This window comes from Nicotiana sylvestris, chromosome 1, assembly GCF_000393655.2.
Source record: "Nicotiana sylvestris chromosome 1, ASM39365v2, whole genome shotgun sequence".
Classification (NCBI taxonomy): domain Eukaryota; kingdom Viridiplantae; phylum Streptophyta; class Magnoliopsida; order Solanales; family Solanaceae; genus Nicotiana; species Nicotiana sylvestris.
Window position 1 is genome coordinate 171,050,866 of NC_091057.1, and position 17,778 is coordinate 171,068,643.

Consider the following 17,778-nt stretch of genomic DNA (forward strand, 5'->3'; position numbering starts at 1 on the left):
TAAATCTAATTAAGAACCAATTTTTTTAAATATTGATATAATTGAAAAAGGAGCATATAACAAACTGACAATATCATATAGTACAAAAGAAGCTTTAGAAAAAAGGTAATTTAGAATATCTTCATTTTATTTAAATAATTTATTGTTTCTATGTTAGTCATTATAAATTAAATATTTATAATATTTATTCTTTGTGTTTTCTGGCGTATTTTTTTTTATTTGTTAGCACTTACAATTTTTTTGCATGTGTTACGTGTATTAATTACTAAGAAATAAATGAAAGCAAAAATCTATACTACTAGTATATATTTAGCCCAAAGCAAAATCCCTAAAAACCTAAACTATACTCTGACTTCCTCACTCCCGCCGCCGCCGCCGCCACCCCCACCCCCACCCCTTCCCCACTTTTCCATTCCGTTCTTTAATCACGGCTAACTAAGAAGATCGAGAACAACAAAAAATAACCCCATCGCTTCTCTATTCTTGGACAAAAGAGGTAAACTCATATTTCTATATTTTGGGGTTTGCAAATTTTTTTATACCTACTTCACTTGGGTTTCTGGGTACAATTTTGCGGATTATTTCAGCAATTTGATAAATATTGTATCTTATTTTTTATAAGTAGTGATTGAGAATTTAAAGTTTTTAAAGTTATAACGTTGGGAGGAGGCATAGTTCAACATTTTTACTAATCGAACTTACATCTTTATGTTAATTTCAACTCAGTTGTGCCTGTTAAATTAAACATATATGATCAGTTATTTTTGTTTCGTGGTGTTAACATACTTTTATATTGACAGGTAGATTGGTGGAGTTAGAGCAGCAATGACAAGTTAACACCAAGATGGTGCAGTTGAAGACTCGAAGACAGTGTCTCAAGCAAGATGGTGTTGTAGAAGAAATTATGTACTATGTAACTTGAAACCTATTGTGGAATGTAAATTCTTTTTATTCTTATCTACTTTATTAAAATCCTTATGTGTAAATTGGAATTTGTTTTGGAATCTAAAATATTTGGAATTTTAGCTATTATGAAAATTATTGTGACTAGTTATTCTTGTAGCAAATTCTTCAATTTGTGGCAATATATATATATATATATATATATATATCACGTAATATAGTTATACATTCTCACTTTTCGTAGCAAATGAAGAAATCTTTAGCTGTAATTTTATATATTTCATGGCAAGAAAATGGATTTTTAGCTACCTAAATATTTGTGGCAAATAATTTAATTCATAGCTATGAGTTTTTGAATTTGTAGCTGAAAAAACTACTATTGCCACGAAACTAAGGTATAGAAATAGCCACAAACTTTAAAAAAGATTTGGCAAACAAATTAAGTTTTTTGCTACAGTAAACACTTTGTGGCTCAACGTAAAGATTGCTATATAGTTTATTTGCCGTGGCAAAAGACTAAGATTATTTGCTATGAGTATATATTTTGTGGCAAAAAAGTATTATCAATATAGCTACAACGCAGAAAATATTCGTAGCAATAAGTATTAGTCCTTAGCCATGGATCATATAAAGTCTATAACTAATTTTTAGTTATGCTACATTTTGCTACGGATGCTACAGAAAAAAAATTGTGACTAAAATATTTAGCTATGAAAATTTTTATATTTAGCTATAATGTATTTTGTAGCTACATATGCAAAATGTTGTAGTGGGTGCAACTCATGCTATTAACCATGTCCGTAAAATATGTCTAGTTAGTGCACTTTGAGCTTATTCCAAGTGTTCAGTCGGAACAAGGCCCATTGAGGTGTCTTTGTGTATATTCAGCCAATTATTAAGTATGTATGTTAATCCATATGTGAAGTCCTTTTACCTTTAATTTCATGCTATGGTGAATTCGTACAACTGTTTAAGGCGTGCAAGATCGATGTACTAGTGAGTGACAATATATTAATTTGGATGTTGGTTCCTTTCTATTTTAATTTGCTTTTTTTTTTCCAGTAAATAATACTCCACATAGATGGAGTATGCGTAACTATTTAAAAAAGCTTGCAGTACCCGTACTGTCATTTGTACTGTAAGTATTATTTTTTTTCTTAATTAATAGTACTATTGATGAGTTCACACTTTGTTTCCGTACTATAATCAAGTATTGACGACTAAAAAAAATTTAAACATTAGATAATTCTTTTGCTGCTTATTTTTTTAACTTCTATGGTTGTCTATAATAATAATATTATACAATATAAAAGGACAACATAGTTCCGATAATTGAAGATGGAGATGCTTCTTTACTCGATTTAAGTGATAAATCGAGTATACTAATATTATTTCACGTTTTCTCGCACAACTAAAAAAATTAAAAGAAATTCTTCAACTAGAAATAACATGTTGCCAAGTCTTCACATTTTCTAAATACAATAGTTACACATACAATAGTGCTTACAACTCCCACACTACAAGGGTTAATGGAAGAAAGTCAAAGATGCCAAGGAATATTTCCTTAAGAGTGTCGCTAAATTAGTGAATGATAAAACAGAAAATAGAGACTCTGGCAAGCTAATTATTTATGAACCCAATTGAGTTTTTCATTAATAATGCAAATAATAATGAGTTTATATGTCACGATCCTAGTTCGCCCTCCGTGAATTTGTAGTGACGACACCTAGTCCCTACGACTAGGTAAGCCTAACAAATCACGAAAAAAGAAGCAAAACAGAACAAAACTAGCCAAAACTGCAGGAATAACAAAATGAAGCGTTTAAGATGGCGCTCGGCATATACAATACAACTCTCAAACTGAACATTTCCCAAAACCCGGAATCTCATAAAATCACAAGCTATTGAATAACTACAAGTGTCTAACTCCAGAATGTCTAAACAAAAGTAAATACAGAAGGGCTGATGCTATAAGGGAGAATGTAAAGGGACTCCTCGGTCTGCGTACGCGGCAGATATACCTCGAAATCTCTGGAGAATCGCCTCGCCTCAGGGGTAGTAGGGTTGAGTCGGAGTACCTGGATCTGCCCATGAAAAATATGCGCATAAAGGGAATGAGTACACCACAGCGGTACTCAGTAAGTCCCAAACCTAACCTCAATCGGGTAGTGACGAAGAAAGTCAGGGCCCTACTAAGTTTATATGAAAAATAAGGTATAACAATATAGAATAAGATATCATAATTAAGTACAACAGTACGAAGTAACACATGATAGTAAGAACACCAACAACTACAACAGAGACAAAATAATCACAGAAGGAATATAGCTCAACACAGAGGTAACAAGCGGGGATCTCCCAGGATACCATCCTGTAGTCCCAAATATAAATATCCAGTGGATCTCCTGGATGACGTCCCGTAGTCCAACTCATATTGTGCGGGGATCTCCCGGAATACCAATTCGTAGTCCCAATGTAAATACTTAATACTTGGGGAATCTACTGGGTGCAGTCCCGTAGTTCTAATGTAAATGTGCAGGGGGATCTGCCAGAATATCAATCTGTAGTCCCAAAGTAAACAAGCAGGGGGATCTCCCGGGATACCGTCCCATAGTCCCAAAGTAAACACATAGCAGCAACACGAAGAATATTCAATTCAATCTAAATTTCACACCAAGGTAAAATAGGTATTTCTAACCTAGCATGCTGCACTGAATTCAAATAAGACAGTTTGAGCAAGTAAAGCAATTAAGTCAATTAGGCATGCTTCCCTAAGCTAACAGTAGGCTAAAATCGAAAGTAGTATAAACAGGGAAAGAAAAGAAAGTTATAATTACTTAGTGAAAACAGGATTTTCAACAATTAGCACAAGTACGCACTCGTCACCTCACGTACAAGGCATTTCATATATCAACAATACCAAAATCCTAAGGGGAGTTTCCCCCACGCAAGGTTAGGCAAGTCACTTACCTCGAACCCGCTCAATCAACTTAATACCACGTTCTTGCCACTAGTATCTGACTCCAAATAGCCCAACTCTATTCAAAGTAATTGCATAATGTAAATATAACTTCAAGTAACTAATTCAACTAATTAATTATAAGCTAATACGCAAAATTAGAAAAAATGACCAAAACGCCCCCGAGCCCACGTCTCGGAATCGGGTAAAATTTACAAATTCGGAATCTTCACACTTTCACGAGTTAAGTTATACCAAAAGTACCAAAATTGGACCTCAAATGGTCCCTCAAATCACTACTCAAAGCTCTCCAATTAACCAAGCCCTAACCCTCAATTTACCACTGATTTTCCTTCAAATTTCATGCTTAAAATAATAAAAATCACCATAATGACGAGTTTGGGTTCCAAAATCTTACCTCCTCGAAGCTCCCTTGAATTCCCTATCAAAAACCTCCCAAAAAGCTCTAATCCCAGTTGAAAATGGTGAAAGAATGGGCAAAAATCGCGATTGAAACCTTATATAGGTTCTGGCCCAGGGTTTCCTCACCTGCGAACATTTCCTCGCACTTGCGGACCCGCACCTGCGATCCCAGGTGCACATTTGCGAGATTTCATTAATTGCATGGGCCGCACCTGCGCTTCCTCTGCTGCACATGCGGTGTCGCAGGTGCGCTCAAACTACAACACCTGCGGAAACTGGCTTCCAAGCACATAACAGCATTTGCGGCTCCTCAACCGCTTCTGCGATCACTCACTTGCAGTTCCCTAACCGCAGGTGCGATTATGACAGAACTTTAGCAACCTTCAAATTCCTCCTAAGTCCAATTCAACTTCCGTTAAGCACCCGAAACTCACCCGAGGCCCCCGGGACCTCAACCAAATATACCAACTAATCCTAAAATATTATACAAACTTATTCCAACCCTCGAATCACATCAAGCAATGCCAAAACCACAAATCACTCTCCAATCCAAGCCTAAGAACTCTAAGACCTCCAAATTCTGCTTTCGATCAAAAAGTCTATCAAACCTCGTCCGAATGACCTGAGATTTTGTACACACGTCACCTTCAACAATACGGAGCTACTCCAACTCTCGGAATTCCATTCCGACCCCTAGATCAAAATCTCACTATCGAACCGAAACTTCAAAAATTCAACTTTCGGCATTTCAAGCCTAAATAAGCTACGGACCTCCAAAACACAATCCAAACATGCCCCTAAGCCCAAAATCACCCAAATGAGCAAGAAAAGGTCTCCCCAATATGATAGGCACTTCATAATCCACCTCGCAGTCCAAGATCACAAAGTCAGCTGGCAAGATAAATTTGTCCACCCGGATAAGCACATCATCAATAATACCCAATGGTCTCTTCATAGTTCTATCCGCCATTTGTAATCTCATGGAAGTCGGCCTAGGTTTCCCAATACCCAAAGTTTTGAAAATCGAGTAGGGCATCAAATTAATACTAGCCCTCAATTCATATAGATCATTGGCAAATTCCGCACTCCCAATGGTGCAAGGAATGGTGAAAGAACCGGGATCTTCAAGCTTCGAGGCCATTGAATCCACTATTGCACTAACTTGGTGAGTCGTTTTTATAGTTTCACAATCCATAGACTGCTTATTTGTCCCCAAGTCCTTCATGAATTTAGCATAGCCCGACATTTGTTCAAGAGCCTCCACCAAAGGCACATTAATGGATAAGCTCTTTATCATGTCAATGAACTTTTTAAACTGATTCTCATTTTTCTGCTTCGCGAGCCTCTGAGGATAAGGTGGAGGTGGCCTTGGCAAAGGAGCCTTGGCTTTAGGCTCAACTGGCTTCAGCATGTCTATTATGTGTTCCCTAGACGGGTTCACATTATTCTGAGTTTCCACCTCGGTATCTTGAATATCAATCCTCACTTCTTCATTCATATTTTCATCAATCACATTTTCAACTACTAAAGGAACTTCATCTTCTTGCAACTCAACATTATTACTCAAAATTTGCTTTTGTTTGGAGGCATTCACATCACCGCCTCGTCCACTCTTTGTAATTACCGCCATAACATGATTGTTTACACCCTTCGGGTTCACTAACGTATCACTTGGTAGAGCACCCTTAGGGAGAGTGTTCAAGGACTGTGAGATTTGGCCCAACTGAACCTCCAAATTCCGAATCAAGGTATTGCGGGAAGACAACTGAGCATCGAAATCCGCACTCTTTTTCTTCATCTGTTCGAACATCATTTCAATTTTTCCCATATCATTGCTAGAAGAACTAGGACCTTGAGATGGAAAGGGGGTGGATTGTGCGGTTGTTAGTACATTGGGGGCCTTTGAAAGTCTTGCCCCCGATTTCCTTGGTTTCCATTAGTCCATCCACCTTGATTGTTGTTGCCACCCCAATTGTTGTTACCATTCCAATTTCTTTGATTGTTGTTCTAATTGCCCCAGTTGGAGTTTTGGTTATTGTTCACCCAATTACCATTGCTTTGTTGTTGTTGTTGATTGCCCCAATTGCCTTGGGGTCTTCATTGTCGTTGGTTGGAAGAATTTCCCCTTTGGCCTTGATAATTATTCACGTATTGCACCTCTTCACTCTGTCCATCAAAACTATCATCTTGAAATCCACCACAATCATTGTCAAATTGCTCCAAATTTCCTTGGTTCTGTTGACCTCTTTGTCTTCTTTTGTTGACAAGCACGTTAACACCCTCCATGTTATTTACTTGGCGAGGATTTTGAACTTGTTGCAACTGTGCCTTTGCTAGTTGGTTCATAGTAGTTGTCAACTCAGCTATAGCCTGCCCATGATCATGTAACTCCTTGTGCAAATGAGTGACTGTGGGGTCACCCTAGGACACGTTGGCTCTACTTTGCCACGTAGAAGAAGTGTCAGCCATCTCGTCACGAATGTCACAAGCCTCATCATAAGACAGCTTCATAAAGTTGCCCCAACAAGTTGGTTCACTATGCATTGGTTTGTTATATTAATGCCCAATAAAAGGTTTGTTGGATCATCGCCTCGGTCATATCATTGTTGGGACATTCCTTCACCATTGTTCTATGACACTCTCAAATCTCATGCAAAGGTTCTGTGGGCTCTTGCTTGAAGGCCAATATCTCATCTCTCAATGTAGCCATATGCCCTGGTGAGAAAATTTTTGCAATGAACTTGTCAGCCAACTCATCCCAAGTAGTGATGGAATGGTTGGGAAGTCGCTCGAGCCAATCCAATGCCTTCCCTCTAAGTGAGAATGGGAAGAGTCTCAATCGAAGAGCATCCTCAGACACATTAGTTTGCTTGCTCAACCAACATGTATCCACGAACCCCTTGAGATGTTTGTAAGCATTTTGATTTGCAGCCCCGTGAAATACCCACGCTGCTCCAGCAATGTCAGCATCACATTGGTTATTTAAAAATTGTCCGCCCAGATTCGGGTTGGGACAATAGCACTTTCATAGCCTTGGTTCGGAAGCACTCAATGAGCCACTCTTGGAGGTGGCGGGGGAGGGTCTGGAATATTATCATTGCCCTGGAGGCCTCTCCTTTGTCCGTGAGGCACAACAGGGACCTCATCTTCAACGTTATCATCTACTTCCTCCCCTGGCAGAAGATCTCCAAGAGGTGCATTGTTTAATTTCGGTGCCATTTTGTACCTGAAGTTATGACACAAACAAATTAGTAACACAGAAGGAAAGAAGAACAATACCCAAAACTATTCAGATAGATAGCCAAAACCATTAGCTCCCCGACAACAACGCCAAAAAGTGATCGAGGCCAACCCTGCACTACTATTGAGTAGCGAGAGATGTCGAAGCAACTTTTACCCGATTAAGGTCGGGATCGATTTCCACATGGAATTAGAAGTTGGAGTCGGGTGTCTATCTAAAGTGGAGTTATGTATTTGCTCTTAATTGCACTTCTAAATATTTTGGGTTTTGATTTACTTCTAATTGTATAGAACTACAATGATCAATTAGACTAAAATAAGCTAAGATTGATCTATTGCGAGTTGTTCAAATGAATAAAAGGCACTAGGGTAGTGACTTTCGCCTAGGTGGTGAATTGACAGATACTTGAGTCTAAGGCATGATTGTCACATTTGGGGAGTATGATATAACCATTGCACGATTCTACTCACTCTACACCTCTCGGTAGTTCGAGTGATTTTGCCTGAATTGACTTTCTCAAGACCAATTGAGTATGCAAATTTGCACAAGCATTCAAGGTTCAAGTCAGGTATTACTATTTCTAGGTTTAACCCTTTAATTGAGGCTATCAATCTCTTGAGTATGCCCCAATTCCTTGTTGGACCAATTGTAGACACCTGATTTTTGACCCTCCCCGAGAATTTTCACATTTTTAGCATAAATATGTAATTTAGGCCTAATATAGCTATTTTGACTAATTTTGCTTTATTTCGTCGCAAAAGAGGAAAATTACAAAAATATATATATAAATTTTAGTTTATGTATTTCTCATAAACTTGAAAAATACAAAAATTGTACTTTATTTTTGTACTTTATATAATTTCGAAAATTACCAAAAATATAGTTCTATTAATGTTTTATAGTCATTTTAATTTTGAAAAATACCAAAATTGTACTTTATTTTTGTACTTTATATAATTTCGAAAATTACCAAAAATATAGTTCTATTAATGTTTTATAGTCATTTTAATTTTGAAAAATACAAAAATGTTACTTTATATTTTATCTTTATATTAAAAACGAAAATTACCAAAAATATAGTTCTATTAATGTTTTATAGTCATTTTAATTTTGAAAAATACAAAAATGTTACTTTATATTTTATCTTTATATTAAAAACGAAAATTACAAAAAAATAGTTTTATTAGTATTTTGTAGTTATTTTAATCTTGAAAAAATATTAAAAAAGATCTAGTTTTGTGTTAATTATCAGTCTTATTTTTGTAGTTATTTTGCTTACATAATTAGGCGAACAACGTCGTATTCTTAATCGGGTCCGGACAAAAGAATAATATTCGGGTTCAAATTACCCGCTTTTAGGCCTAATTCCGGACCTAGCCCATAATAATCCGAGTCCACCACACATGAGGGGACACGCGTGGGGAACACGGACGGAATCCCGTACACGGGGAACCCCACCACGCGTGGGGGACACAAGTCTTGAACCCCACCACGCGTGGGGCTCATTTTTCGGGGGCAAAAGTTTACAAAATACACAGACAAACAAGCAAAGTAGGGAGAGGTGAAGGACTTGGAATTTTTTTTTGGCAAAGGCATTGTGGATCTCCTTCCTCCTTTGAACAAAAACCTAGAAGAGCTACTGTCCCAGAAAAACCAGTAACACCAAACGACCACCCCGTCTCCTCCTAGTTCCATCACTCCGTCGACCACTACCCAAAACTAACCAGTCCGACACCCCCTCGACCTCACTGTCATCGCCACCACCCAAACACCATGTCCGAAAACCACCCTCAACCCTAACCCAAAACCACCACGAAAACAACCAGTCCTACACCCTCACGACCACCGTCAACCTCCAGTTCCCCCCTCGTCGTCACCGTCCAAACGCCATAACCATCGTCCAAACACCACCACCCAAACACCTATCCAAGCTACCAGCCCAACTCCATCACACCCGTCGCAACCCAAAAACCAGTGGTGACGCCCCCCTCACGTCCGAACGACCCCCACACCTCAGCTGCTATCAAGCAGCAGCTGCCGCTGCTTCCTCGTCGGAATCACCACTATTTCGCCGTCCCCAGTCCAGCGACGCCTCCAGCCATCGATCACTGCCAAGACGATCCTCCATAGCTTCCCTTTCCTCACATCCAAATGACCCCTTTCTGCTGCAGCTTCACGTACCCGTTGCTGCGTCGGAAAAATACAGCAGCAACCAACAATCCCTGGTCCTTGATAGTTTTGGGTCCAAGCTTTCCATTTCCATCGAGGTCGTCGTTGTTCGTCGAGGTCCGGTACGTTGAGGTTGTTGTCCGAGGTTTCGTCGCAGGTCCAACGCATCGGACGATAATATCAAGTAGGTCATCTCTGTCCGTGTCCTTCATATTTGCTGTTAAGTAACATGTACATGTGTTTGTTGAAATACAATCCTAGTTCATGCGAATAGTATGCAAATGAGCGAGACATACTCATATGATGTTTGTAAGTTGCTATTTCTTGTTAATTAACTCTGCATGATATTGAAATTTGGTCGCGAATGTATTTCCTTTGTTTCGTCATGTTAAGTAGTTATTCGGCATTTTGTTTCTTCATGCTCAGATTATTGTTATCTAAATGTTTGTCTTAATAGTTGTTTGTACATGTAGTAGTAATGTTAAAATCATAGTAGTAATTTAATCCCGCGGAAAAAATACTCGTTTCATCAAATAAGTTCAACTTACAACCCATTACCTCGCAAAGTGTTCAAAATGTAGTTATTTTAGCCTTATCCTTTTCCTTTTAAAAAATAAATAAATAAAAATGAGACGAGCTTCGCCAAATAAAAATGTACAGATTGCGGAGCCCTCACAAAATGTATGCATTAAATACTTAGATTCCGGGACGGGCCGTTTAGCAAATTTCACGGCCCCACCCAAAATAATAATGCGCTAGTTGCTTTAGGCGCGCCTTTAATAATGTTATCTCCCTAAACTCAGGTGCACATTTATGTGACCCAAATCCAAATCTCAACGAAATCGAAATGTGTCTCTAATCACGGGTACATTGATTGTGACGTGGTCTGAGATGCATTTCCATGACGTTGTAAATCCTTTTAATAATGAATGAGACGAGCCTCGACAAACAAAAAAATGCACAACTTGCGGGGCCCTCTAAATGTGTATATATTAAAACACTTAGAATTCGGGACGTGCCGTTTAGCGAATTTTACGGCCTTCCCCAAAATAACAATACGTTAGTTGCGTTAGGCACGCCTTTAATAATTTATTTTCCTTAACTCGGGTGCACATTTATGTGACCTAAATCTAAATCTCAACCGAGTCGAGATATGTCAAACAACCACGGGTGCATTGATGTAACGTGGTTCGAGATATGTTTTCGCGACGTTGCAATTCCCTGTAAGAAATAATAATAATAATAATAATAATAATAATTATGAAAGCGGTAAAAGTTAAAATTTGCACATAAGTTCATATTTGTATAAAATCAGATAATCAAGCCGAATATAACAGTTGAGTGACCGTGCTAGAACCACGGAACTCGGGAATGCCTAACACCTTCTCCCGGGTTAACAGAATTCCTTATCCGGATTTCTGGTACACAGACTGTAATATGGAGTCATTCTTTTCCTCGATTCGGGATTAAAATTGGTGACTTGGGACACCTTAAATCTCCCAAGTGGCGACTCTGAAATAAATAAACCAATCCCGTTTCGATTGTCCTTTAATTGGAAAAAACTCCCTTGCGCCCTCTCGGGTGCGGAAAAAGGAGGTGTGACAGCTCTGGCGACTCTGCTGGGGATCAGAGCACCCAGAACCACTGGTTCAGGGTTAAGAATTCGAGCTTAGAATAATTGTTATTATTTGGCTTTATTTATTATCTGATTATTACATGTTTTGAGCCTAATGTGCTAAATGCTGCTTTTACCGCTTTGATATTATTTGAACTGTATATAAATTGTGCCGAAACCTTTCTCTTCTTACCTCCGGGGATGTGCTTACTGGTTGAGACTCCCTATTCTGTTAGTGTCATACCCTGAATAAAAGAGGCTCGGAAAGTTTCTAAGCCGGCTGGCCTTTTGGTTCCCGGAAAGGAGCTCCTTCCTCAGCTCGAGTTGTCCGCTCGGGTACACTGTCTAGAACACCGACCCAGGTTTTTGAACCTAGTATAACAAAGCCACATGCCGGATCCCTAGTAGGAACGTTTATTTGCATCATGTGCATTTGACTTAGGGGACTCAACACAGGGGTTGGGTCCGTCTAGGACAAGCAACCTGAAAATAATAGACCATCTTATGGCATCCTATGTGCTACATGTTGTATTCAGTCAAGGGCGAATGGGTCATTTGGTCATTTCCAGCATGATGTTATTTTAATCAAAGCATGGGGAACATTTGTGGAATCCAAGAAGCCTTGGAATTCCCTATGTCCCCCACGCTTGCTTTTTGGGAAAACACATGGGGAACATTTGTGGAATCCAAGAAGTCTTGGAATTCCCATATGTCCCCCACGCTTCATATGTTGGAAAAAGCGCATGGGGAACATTTGCGAAATCCAAGATGTCTTGGAAATCCTTATGTTTCCCATGCCACATTTTGAAAATAACAATAAATATAAAAAAATAAAAATACATATAAAAACAAGGCATGAAAATTCAAAAATATATATATATATATATATATATATATATATATATATATATATATATATATATATATATATATATATATATATATATATATATATTTTCAAAAAATATATATATGTCTTTATTTGTTGCAAAAATATTTGTCTTGCCAAAAAGTCTAGAAAAGTTTTTAGACTCCCAATTTTCAAAAACAAAAAAAAATCCAAAAGTATTTTCCATTATTAACTTCTTTAGAAAGTCTTTTAATTATTTTTTTAAAATAAAAAAATGTATAATAAGAATAAAAAATCCGAAAATATTTTGATTCTTCTTTCAAAATTGAAAAGAAAATGCAAAATTCAAAAAAAAAATATTTTAGAAGCATTTCTTTTATTAAAGGGAAAATTCCAAAAAATATATTCTTCTTTTCTTTAGAATAAAAAATAATACAAATGAAAATTCGAAAAATATATCTTAGAAGTGTTTCTTTTAAAAAGAAAATCAATCAAAAATCGAAAAAATATACTTCCTTTCTTCTTTTAAAGTAGTTCTTTCACAAATTCAGAAAAAAAAAAAAAAGTTAGTTCATCTACTTATTGTAAGCACGTGATTTTTGCCCTATATGAGAAATACTCCCAGAAAATGCAAAATAAAATGATTTTCCTTGGTGTGCAATTTTGAGTATTTTTGTGATATTTTTGGATAATTATTTGTATTTGTCTGTGTTTGCTTATTTGTTAAATTAATAAAAAATATAAAAATATGTCGCATTTTGCATGTAGGATTTCATTCTACAATTGTTAGTAATTAAATTAGTTTTACAAAAATTAAAAATTACAAAAATAGGCATCTTTTGCATTTTTAGCATTTAATGTCCAAATGAACAATTTTATGCTTAATTATTACTTAATTGTGCGTTAATTGTTATTGGGAGTTAATTTGCGCTTTTATAACTTAATTTAGTTCTTAATAATAATTTAAGTATTTTTATAATTTAGTTTTAGAAAATAAAAGAAGAAAAGATAACAAAAATACAAATAAAAATCGGATTGGGCCACTTCTTCAATTTTCAACCCCAGGCCCAAACAATTGTCCACGACCCAGTCCACTTCACACGGGTCGACCCGGTCCGCCCCATTAACCCAATACCCAACCCCATTCTTCATTTTTGGGTCTAAACACAAGAACAAAAACAAAAAATAACAAAAACAAAAAACCCTAACACTAACATCCGCCTCCCCCCTCCATCTTCTTCTTCTCCAAAACCTTCGACCCAAGATAACCATGGCTTCCTCCCATGGCGTCGTCCAGTCCTTCGACCAAACAGTCCCCTCCCTCGTCGTCGTTGTCCGTCGTCAACACCACCCTAAAACGACGACCATGGATGCCCTCGCCTTCCAAACACCAACGTCTATGGCTGCCTCCTTCACCCTCCAGCTCGGCGACACGGCAGCAACAACTGCTGCACCCACCATCATTGTTGCTTCCTCCTTCCCGTTCGCAGTTTCAGGTAGTTCACCATGACTGCTGCTGCTCGACGTTCGGTCCCCCCCCAGCTGCTGCTTCTTCACGTCCAAACAACCCTCCGACGCCGCTGCTTCTCCTCCTTCCTCCGAGCTGCGGCTTCATCGTCCAAACCCCGTTGCTGCATCTTCACAGAACCAGTCACTGCTGCCCGGATGAACCAGTCGAGCCAAACAGACCCAGCGCTGCTGCTTCTGCTTCACCTTCCTCATCGTCGGCCATGGATATTGTTGCTGCTCGAGCACAGTTTCTGCTGCGTCGACGGTTGTTGTTCCTCAACGACCTTAGTCGTTGAACGCAGCAGCATGTCGGCGACCATAGCTGCTTCAGCTGCGCCCGCCACAGTCCGTCGACCTTGCTACGTCCAACGCCTTCTTCATCTTCTTCGTTTGCTTCGGATCGTCTCCGTCGTTCGTTCGTCGTTGAGTTCGTTGTTGAGTCCGGGCGGATTTATTCCCATTTGAGGGTTATCGAAACAGTCCATACAATCGAATTCGTCGTTGTTCATCTCCGTTGCTGAACCTGTTGTTGCCGCGTTATTACTGTCGCTGACTCCTACTTCTTTTGTTCTTGTACTGCTGTTTCCAGGTACACATTTGTACACTCTTGGCTTGAAGCGAAAAAATGAAATATTAATCAGGCTCCTGTTCCTGTTGAATTCTTTTGTTTGGATCTGTGTTTGAATATTAATTTTCCTCTCTTTGTATAAAAATGTAGTCGATTAATTAATTAGTAATGAGGCTGCATATGTATGATGTCTTCATCTAATAATGCTAGTTTAAATTACTTGAAGAATAGTTAATCGGCTTTGATATTATTGTGTATCCCTCTCATGTTCCAGCATTAGTAAATAATAGAATATAAAAATGAAAGCAGTTTTTCTTTGTACAAACTCGATCGCAATTTTCCAATCGCATTAGCCGTAAACTAATAACTAATAAGTTACGTTTTCAGCATGTAAATAATTAAGAGATTTTCTTTTATTTTAGAGACGAACTTAATAGAAAATATAGTCACTATAGGTTTATCCTTTAAAATAAAAATGAGACGAGCCTCGCCAAATAAAAATGCAAATTGCGGGGCCCTCAACAACTAATCATAATATTTAGAATTCAGGCTAGGCCGTTTAGTGAATCTCATGGCCTTCTCAAAAAATAATAACGCGTTAGACTCTTTAGGCGCGGCTTAATTAAATCATATTCTTAAATTCGGGTGCACATTGATGTGACCCAAATCCAAATCTCAACGAAGTCAAAATGTGTTGACGATCACGGGCGCATTGATTGTGACGTGGTTCGAGATGCATTTTCACGACGTTGCAATTCTATAAAAATAAGTGATAATGATAAAAGCGGTTTAAACTTAATAAAAGCACGTAAGTCATAACATGTATTTAAATCAGATATTTAGCCATTATAACAATTTAAGCGACCGTGCTAGAACCACGGGATTCGAGGGTGCCTAACACCTTCCCTCGGGTCAACAGAATTCCTTACTTAGAATTTCTGGTTCGCAGACTTCACTTGGAAAAGTCGAAAATTTCCTCGATTTGGGATTCAAGATAAACCGGTGACTTGGGACACCAAAAGCCAAACCTTTCCCAAGTGGCGACTCTGAATTAAATAAATAATCTCATTTCGAATATTGTCACTTAAATTGGAAAAACTCCCTCGCGCATTTAACCCTTCGGGGCGGGCGCGCAAAAAGGAGGTGTGACAGCTCTGGCGACTCTGCTGGGGAATAAACCCAGAACCACTGGTTCAGGGTTCAAGAATTTGAGCTTAGAATAATTGTTATATTTGGCTTTATTATCTGATCTTTATTACATGTTTTTGCATAACGTGCTAAATGTTGTCTTTTACCGCTTTGATATTATCTGAACTGTATATAAACTGTGCCGAAACCCTTCTCTTCTTACCTCCGGGGAGAAGCTCGCTGGTCGAGACTCCCTATTCTGTTAGTGTCAATACCTGAAATAAGAAAGAGGTCGGACAAGTTACAAAGCCGGACGATCTCGCGGGTCCCCGGTACGTAGCCCCCTCCTCGACTCGAGTTGTCCGCTCGGGTACACAGTCTAGAACAAATACCCAGGTTACGAACCTAGAATAACTTGACTTCATGCCGGATCCCTAGTAGGAACGCTTATTTGCATCATGTTGCATTTGACTTAGGGGACTCAACACAGGGGTTGGGTCCGTCTAGGACTAGCAACCTGAAATGAAAAGACCATCTTGTTGCATCCTATTTGTTTCCGTGCATTTATTTGTCTCGGACATGCATGCTGCCTCACTTTGGAGTATTTGAAAAATATAAACAAAAAAAAATAATAAAAAATAACAGTGTATAAGGCTAATTTTCTACTTTGAAAAATAGCAATGCCCAATTACTGTCAAAACTCTGCCGAAATTTTGCGATAATAAAAGGGGAAAATGTTTTATTTACTAAGAAAAAGAAAAACAAAAAGATAGAAAAATAGTCTTTTATTTTTGGGAAGTTGTTTGTTGAAAAATAAAAGGAAAGAATTTTGTTCTAAATTAATTCGGTTAATTTGACCGAACTACGCGGGTCTGATTCTCACCGGATGTGAGATACGTAGGCAAACCTCATCGGTTCCGGCCCCAATTTTTAAAAATCAAAAAAAATATTTTTCTTTAGTTCTTTCTTTATAAATGTTTCTTTAGAAAATACAAAAAAAAGAAATATAAAATAATATAGAAGTTTTCTTTAAACTCAAATAAAAAATAAATAAATAATCTCCTTCTTTCTGAAGTCTTTCATATGAAAAAATGAAATAAGAATTAAAAAGCAACAACAAAAATCCAAAAAAAAAAAATACTCTTTGCTTTTTAGTCTCTTTTTTGTAAAATGTCCAAAAAGAAAATATTTGAAAAACTGAATTTCAAAATATTAGGATTTTTCTTTAGAAGTGCTTTTGTAAATAAATAAAACTCAGAATTCCACATCATTTTCTTAAAAGTCCCTCTTTCAAAATTTAAGAGGCAATATCATATACATTCTTTCTTCCGTAGAAAAGGTAAAACAAACAAAAACAAAATCAACCAAACACATTTTCTTTTTGTTTAAAAAATAATAAAGAAAAAAAAAATTCCAAAGTTCAAGTCAAAAGCAAATAATTTTTTAGAAGTATCTCTTTAAAAAAAAAAAAATCAAAACAATAAAAAATCTTCTTTCTTCTTTTAAAGCATTTCTTTCAAAAATTCAAAAAAAAGGGTTAGTTTGCTTACTCTATCCACGAGCCCGAACTACGCGGGTTTGATTCTCACCGGATGTGAGATACGTAGGCAACCCTCATCGGGTTCAACCCCACCTTTTGCTAAAATAGCCAAAAATCAATAAATAAATAAAAACGTGTCAAATTTTAAATTTTGCCATAAATAAGTTGGGTGGTGTCCAACCTTCCCTTTTGCTAAAAATAGCCAAAAATATATGTCAAATTTTAAATCTGTCATAAATAAGTCAGGTGATGTTGTTTTGTCATAAATAGCCGAATGTTCCCGAAAGGGACGCCGGAAGGCTGACTTTGCATAAACAACCACCTTTGGGTCGTTTTTTAAGGTTTGGTCCAGTTGACCCACACAGCCTTAAAATCTTCGTCACCGAGGCGTTGAAAGGCCGTGTTGGCAATATTGAGTTTTCTAATTTGAAAAAAAATGATAAAAAGAGTCATAAATAAGTCAGGTGATGTTGTTTTGTCATAAATAGCCGAATGTTCCCGAAAGGGACGCCGGAAGGCTGACTTTGCATAAACAACCACCTTTGGGTCATTTTTTAAGGTTTGGTCCAGTTGACCCACACAACCTTAAAATCTTCGTCACCGAGGTGTTGAAAGGCCGTGTTGGCAATATTGAGTTTTCTAATTTGAAAAACGATAAAAAGAGTCATAAATAAGTCAGGTGATGCTGTTTTGTCATAAATAGCCGAATGTTCCCGAAAGGGACGCCGGAAGGCTGACTTTGCATAAACAGCCACCTTTGGGTCATTTTTTAAGGTTTGGTCCAGTTGACCCACACAACCTTAAAATCTTCGTCACTGAGGCGTTGAAAGGTCGTGTTGGCAATATTGAGTTTTCTAATTTGAAAAAAAAACG

The 17,778-nt window shown here is 37.7% G+C and overlaps 1 long non-coding RNA gene across 1 annotated transcript; it reads left to right on the forward strand.

Annotated features, from left to right (window-relative positions):
- Positions 1-307: 307 nt before the first annotated feature.
- Positions 308-1,050, forward strand: LOC138880801 (uncharacterized). Its single transcript, XR_011403364.1, has 2 exons — positions 308-496; positions 801-1,050. It is a non-coding gene; the product is annotated as an uncharacterized lncRNA (long non-coding RNA).
- The last annotated feature ends 16,728 nt before the right edge of the window (positions 1,051-17,778 follow it).